Consider the following 16,515-nt stretch of genomic DNA (forward strand, 5'->3'; position numbering starts at 1 on the left):
CGTTGTCTCTGTGAACGATGTTGTCTCGCTATCTGACGAATCTACTGTCGTTGTTTCGGCCGTCACTGGTGATGTTGTTGTGTTGTGTTTTCTGACTCCTTGTTGTGCTCTGTTGACTACGATTGACGGCCAGGAGACACTGGATGAGCGGACTAGGATTTAATCTATAAACTTCTAGCTCTGTACATGTGATGGTGTAGTGATACAAAAATAGGGCAGTGATTCGACTGAGAGTGATTCGGTCCAAGGCCCCATAAAGCATGCTGGGTCTTGCATGATGAGAATATCTCGATATGTAACATCCCTCTTTCTTTAAAGTAGAACAGTCTCTGGCTGGATTGTTTTCTAGAGTCCTTGTCCAGCTCTTTTCTTTATGCTTGATCTCTACTTCTATTGAATATATTATATATATTTTTGCTTGTTAGAAAAATATATTTTCAAGCAACTTTTGTTAACTCTTAACATAACCTGACTGAACCGAATATATCTTTGAGAACTTGTATATAATGTTACTGATGTTATAACGACACAAAGTGGTTGCTATTCTACTGAAATCTGATACTTCTGTATAAGTAGTATACTGGTACTTGTTCCTTTCATTGTCCGTGATTGTCCTTGACTTTGGCACTTGTTCTGCACTTGTTCTTGGGTTTGTTTCAACTTTTGGTTAGTACTTTAACAATAGCAATAGTTTTCTGCTGTTATACTTTGCATCTAACTTCTAAGAACAGTTCTAGTCTAATCACTTTCTCAGTTTTTTTTTTCTATCTGAGAACAGTTCTTTCTCTCGTCAGCGGTAAAGCACTGGTGGTTGGATGTTCGACCTCGTTCTCGTTGACTTTGTCGTACTCGGCGTTGCTGCGGATGTCGGCTTCGTCGCACTCGGTGTTGTCGCGTGTGCTGCTACAGTAGTTGGTGGTTGCAGGGTTGACTCATGTGTAGTCTGCGTTGTTGTTGCTGCAGGTGTTGTCACTTCTGGAGTTGTTGCTGCAGGGTGCTTTCACTTCTGGAGTTGGGCGTATGTGTACCCTATTTCTTCTCAGTTGTCTCCCTGCGTTGGTCTCTACAACATATGATCTCGGTGTTGTAGCTTTGTCGACGACTTTCCCGGGGATCCACGTTTTTCGGATAGGGTCCTGCACGTGGATGCTCTGGCCCCTGGCCAGCTCAGGCATGCTCTTTGCCTGGGTGTCGTAGTGCTGTTTCGCTGCTTGCTGTGCCTTTTCCAGCTTGGCCCTTGTTTCTTCCTGGTCAATGGGTGGAGGTACTTTGGTCGGCAAGATGTCTTTGTACTTCCGTCCTTTTAACAGCTCCGCTGGCGATTTCATACCTGGCTTAATCGGTGTGGTGCGGATGGCTAGCAAGGCTAGGTTTGGGTCTGATTTTGATTCCTTGCATTTGATCAGCGTTTTCTTCACCGTCTGTACATGTCTTTCTATAAACCCATGCCCTTTTGGGTAGTGCGGTGATGATGTTGTGATTTTGAATCCGTACTCGTTGGCCAGCTGCCGGAACTCTTGGGATGTGAATTGTGTCCCATTGTCACATATGACTTCTGCTGGGATCCCTTGTTCTGCGAATATACCTCGTATGCTGGATGTTACTGTTGAGGCCTTCAGGTTGGCGAGACTCTTCACAAATGGGAATTTGGAGTAGTGGTCTACCAGGAGTAGAAACCATTGGTCATTGGTGGTAAACAGATCCATGCCTACTGTTTGCCACGGTCTGCTTGGTATCTCTGTTGGCATCATGTCTTCTTTCTGTTGCGAGTTCTTGTGCTTTTGGCATGTGGGGCATGCTGCAACTGCTTTCTCGATTTGTTTGTACATGCCCGGCCAGTAGAATGCAGATTTTGCTCTGAGTATGTTTCTCGATACCCAGGTGTCCTTGATGAATCATCTCTAGGACCTCTGCTCTCATGGACTTGGGTATAATCATCCTGGACCCAGCCAGGAGGACTCCATCCTCTACCGAGATGTCGTCTCGGATGGTCCAGTATTCGTGTATGATTGCTCTTGTCTCTTTTCTTTTCTCTGGCCATCCCTGTGTTACTGTCTGGGCGAGTAGTTGGAGCTCTTCATCCTTGCTGGTCTCCTCTTTGATCTGCTCCAGTTTCACACTTGTCACTTTCACGAGGTGATGGATCTGGACTTTGAGACCGTCCATCTCTTGCTTGTCGTGCTGTGACAGCCTGGAGAGTGCGTCTGCTAGTAGCATCTCTTTCCCTGGTTTGTACCGGATGCTCAGGTCATAGCTTTGCAGTCTCAGTAACAGGCGTTGCAACCTGTTTGGTGCCTTTGTGAGGTTCTTCTTGTTGATTTGTTCCAAAGGTCGGTGGTCCGACTCGACTTCGAAACTTCTTCCGTACAAGTAGGTGTGGAACTTTTCACAGCCGTAGACTACTGCTAGGAGCTCTCTCTCTATGTTTGCGTACCTTGTTTCTGCAGGTGAGAGGGCTTTGGAGGCAAACGCGATAGGTTTCCCCTCTTGTATCAGTGCTGCACCTACTCCTTTGATTGAGGCATCTACTTGTAGTACGACGGGTTTCTCCCTGTCACTGATGAGCTGCTTTATCTTGTTTAGGTCTTGAGTGTGTTCACGGTTCACGGATGTTTGTCGTTCTGTCCGCGAGCTTAGGGATGAAAGCGTTCATGTATTGAATGAGCCCTAAGAGACTTCTTAGTTCCTTATCATCCTGAGGTTCTTTGATGTCGTGTATCGCCTTCACTTTCTCGGGGTCTGGCTTGACTCCCTCGGCTGAGTAGACTATTCCAAAGAACTTGCACTCACTTTCTTTGATTATGCATTTTGCTGCATTCAGTTTGATGCCAGCTTGCCTGGTCTTCTCCATCGCTTCGTGCAGATGGAAGTCGTGAGCGTCGTCTGTCTTCCCGTACACCTGGATGTCGTCTGCAATACCGATTGCTCCTTTGCATCCTCTGTACGTTTCGTCTATGTTCCTCTGGAAGACGTCTTGACTGACCTTTAACCCGAATGGTAGACGGTTGAACTTGAACCTCCCATAGGGCGTGTTGAAGGTCGTGAGCAGGGATGATTCTTCGTCTATTTTGATATTCCAGTACCCGTTGCTGGCGTCCAGCTTACTAAACACCTTGGCTCCTGCCAGAGAGGGTGTTATCTCCTCTAGAGTGGGTGTCGGGTAGTGGTTCCACTTGAGTGCCATGTTCAGGTCCCTGGGATCGAGGCAGATCCGCAGTTTGCCATTAGGTTTCTCCTTTATTACCATGGAGTTTACCCAGTCTGTTGGCTGTGTGACCTCGCTGATGACTCCTTTCTTCGTCATCTCTTCCAGTTGTTTCTTCAGCTTCTCTCGCAGCTCTAGTGGCACTCTGCGAGGTGGATGTATCACTGGTTCTACGTCTGGGTCAACAGTGATGTGATACTCTTCTTTGAAGCATCCTACTGTATCATCAAAGCACTCAAGGTACATCTTGATAACTTGTGCCTTGTTGTGGATGGCAGGGCGGTCCTTTATTGGTACCGTCTTCGTATCGATCCTGTCATCTGTGCTAGCTTTTATCTCGTGGTTTATTTTGACGATGTCTAACTGCTGGCACGCTGCTAGCCCTAAGATGCTTGGTCCCTTAGATTTGGTCACAAAGAAAGTACACTGGACCTCTCGCCCCTTGTGTTTTCCAGAGATGGTTGTCTTCCCCAGGTGTGGGATAAGGACAGGGTTTCTTCTCCTGAGGAGTACTGCTCTTCTTGCTGGTAGTGCACATGTTTTGGATTAGCCTTTCTGTAACCCCTGTATTCCTGTGGCTTGGATTTGCCCTTTGACCTGCACATTTTCCGCCAGTGGTTTGGCTTTCCGCAACCATTACAAGTGGAACCATATGCTGGGCACTTCTTCCTGTCATTTAACTCATGCTCGGTACCACAATTTCTACAGATGTTTGAACTCTGTTTCCGTGGAGGCCTGTAGCTTGCCTTTTGTTTTGAGCTTGGAGTATGCTTTCTGCTAGAGATAGCATCGACTTTTGTTTCTTTAGCTTGAGTTGAGATTGTTAAAGTTGACATGCACTTCTCTGTGGCCTCATACCGTACTGCTTCCCCTATGGCTGCCGGGAGGGTTAGTTCAGGCTTCCCTATCAGGGTCTTCTGTACCTTTCTGTAAGCACATCCCCAGATCATCTGATCTTAGCAGTCTCCCGTCTTTCTCGGCCTTGTCTTTGAAGTTGCATTTGTCTGCCACGTTTCTTAGCCTTGACATATAATCATTGATGGATTCTTCGGGCCCTTGCCTCATACTTTGGAACTCGTCACACGCAGATTCTTCTTCCACTGGTGCTGGGTGTTGATGACATCCGGTTCAACTTTCATCACATTTTCCTCTCCATTTCTGAATGTCACTTCCCCTACATCCTGTAAGAAGTCAGAGGGGCAGAAATAAACAATATATGCAAATATCCTGACAGACCCGGTAATCGAACCCGGGTCCTCAGGATCACAACACTAGCAGCCTAAATGACTGAGCCAAAAGCCTGACAGGCGTTTGGCATGGTCAGTTAGCACTACTTCAACCCCCCACTGTTACACTACTCCCCCACTTCTTCTCAAGATTCGTCCTCGAATCTCCGAGTGGGCAGGCACATCTCCGGCCTGTTATCCACCAGGGCCACGTCGGGCGCCAATGAAGAAGTCAGAGGGGCGAGTAGAACAGAAATAAACAATATATACAAATAAACACTAGCAGCCTAAGTGACTGAGCCAAAAGCCTGACAGGCGTTTGGCATGGTCAGTTAGCACTACTTCAACACCCACTGTTACAATCCTTTCGGATAACCCGGCAGGGTATGGCTGATACTTCGTGGACGGCTTGCCTCTCCTCCAGTCTGATGAGGACCAAGTCCCCTAGTTCTGGTTAAATTTACACCCACATGACTTACACTCACCGCAAACCTGTTCATATTGGCAATACCAATATATTAACTCTAGTTGGAAACTGCATGCCCGCGCGGATGTCGTCCATATAATCAAATCAACATGGCCTTCTAGTTAAAGTGTCACAGATCAGATATTTTATGACTGGTCTAAGGTAGAAACGTGGGAAATTTGCGGGCAGTCAATATCTGACATGAGTGTATTTTTGTCTGGAACAAGGTAAAGTCTAAAGATATACCCAATTCTTAACAATATATTACTTTCGCCAAGATTATATTTCCAAGAAAAACCCAGGCCATCTACCAATTAATTATATATGATCCATCCAAAGCCTTTTGAGTATTACTATAATGCTAGCAATAAGCACACAAACTCACAGACAAACCAGCACCGAAAAATAACCTTCTTGCAATCTTGGTAAAAACAGGAAAGGAAATTCATGCTTGCCACAACAACTTATCTTCCAGTGCACAATAAACTTGGACTTAGTGAGGATTACCCAGTTTATTGCAAACCACTATCACAAAGGGCATCCTGCTCACAACTTGACTATCTGGACCCTGCAATGCACACCAACAAAGTAACAGGTAAGTACATGTACCAACCTATTTTACCTTGATGCCATGATAATCATACTGATAAGTTCAATACAGTTGTTCAATCTCTAGTGAAAAATATTTGAATATGCTGTTGGTTTATTTCAGCAAGTAATCTTATTGATAAACAACTTCATCGGCTACCTGTTTCATGTTCTTTATGCAAGATTTCTTCATCATGTCATCAAAGGTATAGGGAAAAGATTACCTCAGTCAAAGGACAGGTCACCTGGGACAACAGAGAGCTCTCCTGGAACGACAGCGAGGTCACCTGGGACAACAGAGATGTCTCCTGGGACAACAGGGAGGTTACCTAGGACAACAGAGAGGTCACATGGGACAACAGGTATGTCACCTGGGACAACAGAGATGTCACCTGGGACAACAGAGATGTCACCTGGGACGACAGAGATGTCACCTGGGACAACTGAGATATCATCGGGGACAGCAGAGAAATCAAATTTAGGTGAGTCTATATCGCTAATAACAATCTATTATTCCTGACCACTTAGACTTCATAATGAACGCAAGTTTTTTGCCGAACTTCACCTTCAACATGGACAAAGTGAGATAGAAAATAATATTGATAGATATCAAGTATGACAATGAAGACCTAATCTGCATTAATTAGAAAATACTATTATTGCATGGTGGCAAATGAGGGGACTTTCGTTCTTTGGCCATTTGAAAGTTACTAGTAACTGACAGATTGAGTATTAGACACAATTTGCCAGTTAGGGCCTAATAACACAATAGTAGTATAGAGTCAACACGCTGAGTCCCCATTATTCTGGTGGAGCAAGGTGGAGCAGGTCAGAGGTCACATATTATTTATTCAGGCGCAAGCAGGCAGCAGTATAGAGTCAACAAGCTGATATCATTTATTCAGGAGCAAGTAGGAGCAGGTCAGAGGTCATCGTCTGACGGCAAAATCTAGGGGAATAGGTATTTTCTTAGCTCTGGGTAGGGGTGAAATAGGGGTCAGGTTGACCTTTTGACCCACCAAGGTAACTATGACAATCGCCACCCCCTAACACCTTTCTCCCCCTCAGTCGTGACCTCTGACTTGCTCCTTCTTGCTCCTGAATAAATGATACCAGCGTATTGACTCTATACTACTGCCTGCTTGCGTCCGAATAAATAATATGTGACCTCTGACCTGCTCCGCCTTGCTCCACCTTGCTCCGCCAGAATAATGGCACTCAGCGTGTTGATTCTATACTACTCACAATTCATGAAGAAATGCCACAAGTATAGCATTCTTTGCTAATGTAAGATAATACTTGATAACAACTTGAGTTATTTGGGTACAGAAGATCATCAACTGATAAAATGTATGCAATTAGAACCGCATTCATAGTACGTCACTCAAACGAGGTTAGCATTATTTGGCGGAGGTAATGCAGAAATCAAATTTAGGGGGCAACAGAGAAATCAAATTTAGGTGAGTCTATATTACTGATAGTTATGAATGATACTTATAATGCAGAGTAGATGTATACTGTCATTTTGTTTAATATAGAGCCAAAGTTCTGTCATTTCAGTTCGATTTCTTTTCCCTTACCCATTTAGACAGGACCACCTCTACAGACAGTCTGACAACTTTGCTGGCCCCACCTAAGGAACAAGGCAGCAGCCATCATCCCTTGACAAGTTTGGACTTGATTAGCAACATTACTCAGGAGGACACAAGCTTCACAGACTGGGTCATGCATTCCTCGATTAGGCAGCTAGCACGTAAGAGGGAAGTAATGTTAAAAACTCTGACCACTTTGAAGGCAGAAAAGGAGATACTTAAGTACCAGTTAGAGTCTGAAAGGCATTGCATACAGGTTCTACAGAGAGAAGTCAGATGGCAGACAAAGGAGATGGAGAAAGCCGAGAAAATTCTCATTGAAAAGGACAAGGAAATTGAGGACTTGAAAAGAGCTAATAAAGGCATGACAGAGACCATCAATGAACAGCGTGCTGCACAGACAAAACTGACCAACAAACTGGCAATGATGGAACAAGAAGAAAAGTTCAATGTTGACAAGGAGGAGATCACTGGGCTATCACAGAATGAGTTACAGAAACAGGGAAAGGAAACTGATGACTTATCAGATGCCAATAAACCTATAAAAGAGACTATTGAAGAACTGCCAGCTGCAAAAGCAAAACTGACTAACAAACTGGCAGGTTTGGAGGCCAAACCTAAGATAGCTCAGTGCCAGGTAGAGTTGCAGGAAGAAATGGCGACTAGTCTACACAAGGAAGTCAAGAAGGAGACAGCACAGCAAATTCTCATCGACAAGGGGAAGAAAACCGAGGAGTTAACATATGTCCAAAAGAAGGAAGACATAAAAGACAGAATGACCGACAAACTGGCCACGATTGAGGGTGAAGAACAAGAACAAGTGCCACATAAACAAGATTTGGATGAAGCACCAGGGGAAACTGTGCCATCCACACAAGTCAAGTTAGGTAAATGTGAAATTCTAATGTTTTTATATCTCTAAACTGTTTAATTTCCAGTCTAATTTCCCCCACAAGCTTAACCATTGTCCTGCTAAGAATTTATTGTCAATCTAACCTCCTAAGCTGGTTAATTAATCACATCAGTAAAACTTGACCTATTCTGTGCTGCTGCTTCCCCAATAGATGCGGTTTGCTGCGGTATGCCGCAGTAAAATGAAAAATGCTCCAAATAAACCCATAGAGATTCTCAGGACCAACATACAGGCATCACATATCTGCAACCCGTATGAATACGGGCTCGGCAGGACAAGGTTTTAAGTACATTGTTTGCAATGCTGGTATGGGTGAAATAATGTATTCGTTAATGTTTCTGCTTCTTCCTTTCTTCTTCTCCTGTCGCAATCTTTAAGGGGATTCATCACCGTCGTTCCTGGGTTGAATGACCTGAAATTTGGCACAAGGGTAGAGCAGTCCAATACACCCAGACGTTTTTTTGGTAAAAGGACGTTTAGCCGGATGGATGTTTCGCCTGGAGACATTTCACCCGATGGATCTTTCCCCCAAGAACATTTCGCCCGAATTGGATCTTTCGCCCGGAGACGATTCGCCCGATATTAAAACACACACCGGTGTCGACGGCCAGGATTCGCCCGATGCAGATACAAATGTACTAGTATCGTAGATATGTATACCGATTTGATAGCCTCAATGTGTTTATCTTTATTCACTGACACCTGCGGAAAGATACACGGATATAGTTGACCTAGCCGGTAAAATAACCCTGTAATACGTCATGCGCTACCATAATTTCTCACAGACTACCAGGTCCCGCAAACAGCCAATCATCGAACTAATTCCAGTTACAAGCTTTGCATTACATAAACTGATATTTTTACCTGAGACAGTAAATGTAATAGGGACTTTTATTCAAGTGGAAAAATACCAGTAATAAAAAAAACATATACCTGAGTCGCACGGTCGTGGGCATATCAACAACAAGCTTCGGACAAAGGCAAACCCGCCTGCATATTGAAAAATGTTGAACTTCGTTTTACATTTTGAGTTGAAGGACGGTGATTATGGGAGAGATGAATTCTTTACCTTCTTACTTGCAACTTGTTTCCACAAATTACGCCACAAGTTTCAAACTTTGGGCCGCCTTCCGAGCTGCACATCCGGATATCCAAACAAAGGAATCAAAATGCTTGGCGTCAGCCATTTCGGTACATATAATCTCTTCATTTTCCAATAGGTCCAACATCCGGTCCACCGATTTTTTTCAGGTCCGGTTTTTCTAGACCGGTCCAATAAGAAAAACCGGGCATGTAACGGTACACCGTCCTGGTATCCACCCCTGGTTACAAAAGTAGAATTTCCACAAAACTTAACGTGTATTCAGACTAACTTAAAAATAATTTTGTTTTATTTGGTGGGGAGTAGGCCAAAATTCTATAATGTTAACACCAAATAAGTAACTGGTTTATCAATTTTTAAACCTAGCTACAGATGTAGAGAAACAGATTATCGTACAACGTTGAAAAAGAAATCGTATATATGTTGGATGATAACGTTTGCTTTGAGTTTACTTTACAAGCAATTTAATCATCGCTGGTAGCCTGCCGCCGATAGAACACCAAACTTGCAGGCATTCGGACCCATTTTTCCCCTTTTTACAAGTATGATAGACTTAAACATTAATAGTTTGGCAAGCCACCCGCAAAAAGTAAAAATACTCCGCGTCGCAAAAAAACGAAGGAAATATCAAACTTTTTCATTTGTGACATTTGAAATTGTTCAATAAACCTATAAACATACTTGGTACAAAACACATAATGGATCGAGTCAAATCTGGTTTATGGATCGTGTCCGTTCATTTGAGTCACTTCTTTTACAGTAAAAGTCTTTTAAGGTTATTGTATAACGTATGTAACATATTATTCATCATCACAAGGGAAATTAATTCATTATAAATCTCATTTTAGGGCATTTTCATAATTTTACAGTGACTTTTTATAAATTGACAACGTTGCGATTTCCAATAACATGTTCATGTAGTCTAGAAACGCAACAGGGACGCACGTCAGTGGAAGTGCAACAGACAATCGGCGAAAATAACACAACAGTGACACAGTGAACGAACCCCGCAGCGACGCAAACGTGACGCGAGTGCAGTGGGAGCGCGCCTTTACACGTCAAAAGTAGGTAATTCACTATAATACACTATGGAATTTATGGCACTTTGTCTCCTACTTGCATGATCACCTATAGAATATTCATGGAAAAAGGTGAAACAAGTTTGGGCCCCGTAGCAACTAGGTTTGGAATTGCAGTGGCATTTTTCTTTGGATAACTCAAGAAAGGAATAACGAATTTTCATGATTTTCGGACTGTAGGTAGCTTCGACAAAAGTGTACCAAATCAAATAGAAATTACGCAAAATAGGAGATAGTTAATGAGAATATTGTATCATAGCAGTTTTTGATTTATCTCTTGTCTCGAATATAATATGGTCTTGGCATTTGGGTGGCAGATAGCTTTCGATGTCCGGACAGGACAGGTTTGAGTCCCCTAACATCTAATTTTGGAACTGCAAGGGCATTTTTAAAAACCATACCTAAGAGGATAACTGAAGAAAGGAACGACTCATTCATCATTTTAGGTATTAAGGTAGCTCAGGCAAAGATGCACACAATGATATACATGCAATTAGGGATTCAGATTGTTATGAAAATTGAGACTTGATTTGCATAATTTGATTATATGGATGACATCCAAGCCCGCATCAATTTTCGGCCGTTTGCAAAAAAAGTTTTCGACCATACTGTAAATCGTGCAAAATGAGTAATGCTGTAAAATGAGCGCAAATATGTTGTAGATTGTATCGGACAAGTATCGGAAAACAGATAACTAATGTCATAGGATGCCAAAGTAAATATAAAGTCAAAGAATAAGATGTGATAGAGCAAAACTGAAAAAATGTATTTTCGGTATGAACCATGCACAGATTATGTAAATGTGTCAGTCATTTCCATAACATATACAAAAGCTCTGAATATTTGGATCGAACTCTAGTTATCTGTACGTTTGATTGTAAATGGATAAGGGTCCTTACTGGCAACAGTTGGCTTTGCTAATACTGTCGATTATTATATTCATGAAAAATGGAAATAGTTTTTTAAGTGTGTGTGTGTGTGTGTGTGTGTGTGTGTGCTTCCGTATATTTATGTTCAGCATTGCTTTAGAACCTCTGGATGGATTACGATGATATTTGGTAAGTGAATATAGAATGGTAAGAAGAAGGTAAAGGTCGATATTTGGCTCCCTGGTATGTGACCTTGGTATTGCAGGAAAAAATTCAGCTTTTGTATCTTTTGACCATCACATGCTATTGTCTTGATATTTTGGTGGCAGATAGCTTGTGATGTCAGGAAGCAGTTGTGTAGGTTTGGGCCGCCTATAGCAGCTTGCTCTGGGACTGCAAGGGCTCTTTTGTCAAAATCTTCCGAAAAGAATGCCTAAAGAAAAGAACGACTGAATTCCATAATATTTAGTATGGCGCAGGTGTAGGCAGAGGTGTGCATAGTGATGCAAATTAGGATTCAATTTTCAAACTTCGCATGATTAATGCTATAGGGATATAATTGTTTTCACTTGTAAATGATTGGACCGTCAATATTTTTACCTGTGTAGGTTAATTAGTTATAGATGTACATGTACATGTATATAGCCAAGCATAGATTATGTAGATTGTAGGCATTGGCATAATCATAATATCTTATGAATTTGACACAGCTTAAGCACTACAGGATTTATGACAAAGAATACGTATATACAAAGTGCAACAATATCTTAGTTTACAATTTTGCCTAAGACTCCACTGTCTGTGTTCTTATAGGGAAACAAAAGGCCGACATATCCCATGGCAGTCAGTCCACAACGTCAGCACTTCAGAAGGAGAAAGGGCAGCAATTGGACGATCTTGATCGCAGCAAGGATCACAGGTACAAAATTCGATTGACTATAGCTACTATATTATAATGGCTGTCGTCTTACTTTTGGTGGCCGTAAGATATAACATGAGCCTATCTAGAAGATTTGAGTGTCAAAAAGCTTCTCTAGTCATTTTAAGGTTGGTGGGAAAGTTGGTCATAAAAATACGGCATATAAGAAAAGGGTCACGATTTTTCCCCATCAACCTCTGCTTGGAGAGTATCTAAAACCTGCTCCCGTTCAGGACTTTGTAGTAGAGTTTTTTGACCACCAGTCAGCGACAGTTAAACTGGATCCACAAAGTGAAGCAAAAATGGCTACAAAGTCGTGGAAACTCAGCGACCTGATATCATATATTGCTCATACAGAATCTTTCACAAGAAAATTAAATACGTCTGCAACATGCAGTTCTCTAGACAAGGGCATTAGCTACTTCAGATGATGGCTTTTTCTGGGTTTTTGTCAAGCGAGCCAGTAGAGACCCCTACCCCATCATCTGAGCACGGGTGGAGAAAAAACTCATACGACACAGTTCTCGTGGAAACCCAGGCCAGAAGTGGTCAGGAACAGCATGTCCCCAGAAGAACTAAAAGCTTCAACAGGCTCCCGACGGTGTTCTGCAAACCGAGACTCTTAAATCACTAACTAAAATGACTACTCTTAAATGATTAACTCTTTGTTGGTTATATATATATATATAATGGGTAGACAAAAAGTGTTGTGACCCTATATGTAGGTCAACTCGAGCTGCTTTGGATGGAATTTCATGATATTTGGTATTTGAGTAGCGGTTACAGAGACCAAGGTTTTGTTCGAAAACGGTTCACCTGGCACTTTTCGTCGGGACGGCAGCGGGGCGAGTGTGTGCGTGTGTGCGGTTGCGGACAAGATAACACGAGACACTGTGGATCGTTTTGCATGATATTTCGTAGTTATGTAGGGGTTTGGAAACCGACGGTCAAGTTCAATAATGGGCGTCCTGGCAACAAGTTGAGGTACTACAGCGGAGCGTCAAAGTTGGCATTAAAATTATCCTCTTGCCGGCAGGTTAATGCTTTTTTAGTAGTGGATACGTCTTTGGGCAGGGAGTAAGACGTGTAAGTTTGGGCCATCTGGCGGCTTGTTTTGAACTACAGGGGCCCATTTTGCTTTAGACTCTGAAAGGGAATAACTCATGAAACGGTGGACGGATTGTCATGATAGTTGGTGTGGTGATAATTTATGTATTTATCTGGAAATCTCCTAAATCACATGATAAGACCTGATCTTTTTGGGGGGGGGGGCAGTTGTGGTTGGTAAGTAGGTCAGGAAAACAAACACTTGTCATGCAGTGTGATGTTTATTTTTCAAAGAAATAAAGAAGCCCCGGGGTCATGGAAAAGTTAAAGGTGGTGGTTTTTCAGAGGTAGATGGCCCTTGGGCAGGGAGTAAGTGCTGTAAGTTTGGACCCCCTAGTTTGGAACTGCAGCCGCCGATTTCCTTTCAAACCTTGGACGAGAATAATTCGAGAATGTGTTGATGGATCGTCATGATTTTTGGTATGTAGATAGCCCAAGTAACAATGTACATATTGAGATACTAATTATGCAAATCAATAGCTAATTTGCATCATTCATGAGGAAAGTTTATAAATCTACTGCATTTCATGATAGGACTTTCAAACTTGTCACATATATACTAGTAGATAAGAAAGAGAGAAATATCAATGCATATTGATTATGCAAATGCCGGCCTCATTTTCATAAATAATGAGAAAATTTGAGCGTGTTGATGGATCGTCATGATTTTTGGTATGTAGATAACCAAATGGAAGTCTTACATGATAGAATTCTAATTATGCAACTCGACAACTAATTTGCATAATGAATGAGGAAAGTTTGTAAATCGACTGCATTCTACTATAGGACCTTCAAACTTGTCACATTTGAAGCTCAGGAAGAAATATGTAGATAGCCTAAGTGAAAACTTGCATAATGAGATACTAATTATGCAAATTAACAGCTAATTTGCATAATTAATGTGGGAAGTTGATAAATCTACTGCATTCCGTGATAGGACTTTCAAACTTGCCACATACTACCATGTAACTGAGAAAGATGGCAGAGATTAAGAGGTGTATGTTTGGGTCCCCTAACATCTTTTCTTGAACTGCAGGAACCGGTTTAGTTTCAGATCTTGAAAGAGAATAAGTCAAGAAGGGATGAAATGATCATCATGATTTTTGCTATGCTGATAGCTTAAGTGATGATTCATACAATTTGATATTAATAATGTAGACAAGGATCTAATTTGTATAATCAATGGCAAAATTTTATGGACCAACTCCAGGCATATAAAATAAAATGTAACAAGCGTTCGCAGAACTCAACCTTCGTGAAATGGGTGAGGGTGTGGTGGTTTGAGGGTTTTTTTTATAGACATCTCATGGGCTAGGCTAACAGTATATGATACGTCCGATTGGCAAAATTATCCGGAATTCTACAGGATTTTTCCCGCGCCTATGTAGTTGCATCATCCCGTTGGAGTGGAATAATTTGGGTTCACAGATTGTCATGGTATTTGGAATGCAGATAGTTTTTGTCATGAACTGTGAGCGAGCGAATGAATGAGATAGCTCTGGAGATGCCTTACATAATCAAATTTTATTATATAAATCAGGGGCTAATTTGCATAGATAATGAAGACAGTTTGAAAGCCTTCTTCATTTCATAATAGCAGATACTCAAATATAAGACACATGTAACTAACAAAGAGAGACATATTAGCCTAACTGAGTAGTGTACTAGTATGTTCGATTGGGCCACAGCAAGTAAATTTTATGGATGACATCCGCGCGCGCATTAATGTTCGCAAGATTTCGGGGAAAAAAACAAGAATTTTTTCTTCTGCAGGGACCGTCAACATGACGTAAAGTACCAAATGAGCAAATATATTTTGTTGTAGCCTAATGATTGTACTTGTACAAGTGACACTTGCGAGGTACCCAGGACTGTAGCTGTAGAAATAAAACTTATTGGATATATGGAAGCTATGAGTGTGCTTACCAACTTTGTTGATGATGCCAGTCTACCACACTAGTGTCACTTTTACCACACCAGTACCTGTCTTAGAAACAGGAATGAATGCCTTGTTGGCTCTGATGCCATGTTTTGTGCCTTTAATTCTTTATACAACAGTGGTCACAACTTTATGGTGCCTATTTTTGAAAATGTAGCCATCTTGTTTGTTTTTACCTGTCTTGTTTTTTTTTGTCCCATCACACTTTTTTTGCAGTCTGCAGAGGATGTCATCCATAAAATTTACTTGCTGTGGCCTTGGTAAAAATTCCCGGAATTTACAACAAGTCTTACGCACGTGCGTAATTGCATCATCCCTTTGGAGGGTAATAACACGGGAAGGGTTGACGGATCGTCATGCTTTTTGATCTCTAGATAACTTTGGGGATGCCTTCTATAATCAAGTATTTTATGCAAACCAGGGGCTAGTTTGCACAATTAATCAATCCGCAGCATTTCATAACAGGACAGTCAAACGTACATATATTACATTTGTAACTGAAAAAAAGAGATATTTATAGATATATATATATATTAAATATGCAAATTGCTACCTAGCTCCGCAAAGTAGTACGTTATATACTTCCAATGTGTATAATGACTATCGAGATAAAACATGTCAATATTGACGACTTAATACATTGCATGGACGTTTGCACAAAGTAATATAGTTTTCTTGTACAACCCCTTTAAGTATAATATACAACTGCTGCAATACAGATAATTATTTTTGACTTGTTGCTTGCAACAATGATGATGTAACATTCTTTGTTTCACAATGCAGTCCACTACACTGTGTATCCCATATTTCTAATGTACAATTCCTATAAACAATCTCATCAATGACTACAAGTTACTGTGAAAAACAAACCCTGCTTTTTTTCAACAATGTATTGTACCGATAGTAACTGTTACATGTACAACCCTTTTAAAAGTTATGATATATGCCCCTGTATACAATATCATCATTGCTCTTATTCTTGGTGTACAGATTATCAAATCTTATGGGAAACATGTACACCCCACCATGTATAATGTACTGTCCCTATAGTATCATGTGCAGCGTGGTAGCAGCATGACGTAATACCACCTAAATATAGCACGATTGCGTAATACCCACTCAGGGCCACTGTAAAACCCATTTTTCACGTACAAACATCCCCTGCAAAACCGTCAGAAGCAACTAGACGAAAAAACGCCTCGTACGTTTCTTCTCCTTCTCAAGAACTACCTACATACGAAATATCAGATCAATCTGTCATGGTCTTACGATGCTGGACTGTTCACAGACATGCCGTATATAATGTTCCTACACATTCCTATTGTATCATGAAAATTACCACCTAATTCGCATAACAAGCATACAATTATGTACATCATTACGTAAGCTGTCTGCATACCTACAGTCATTAACATCCATCAACCCCTTCTTGCATTATTCCTTCTCAAAACCTAAAACAAGAATTACTTTCACCGCCCCTGCGAAACCCCTAGGTGGCCAAAACTTACAC

This window comes from Branchiostoma floridae, chromosome 3 (assembly GCF_000003815.2).
Source record: "Branchiostoma floridae strain S238N-H82 chromosome 3, Bfl_VNyyK, whole genome shotgun sequence".
In the NCBI taxonomy this organism is placed as follows: domain Eukaryota; kingdom Metazoa; phylum Chordata; class Leptocardii; order Amphioxiformes; family Branchiostomatidae; genus Branchiostoma; species Branchiostoma floridae.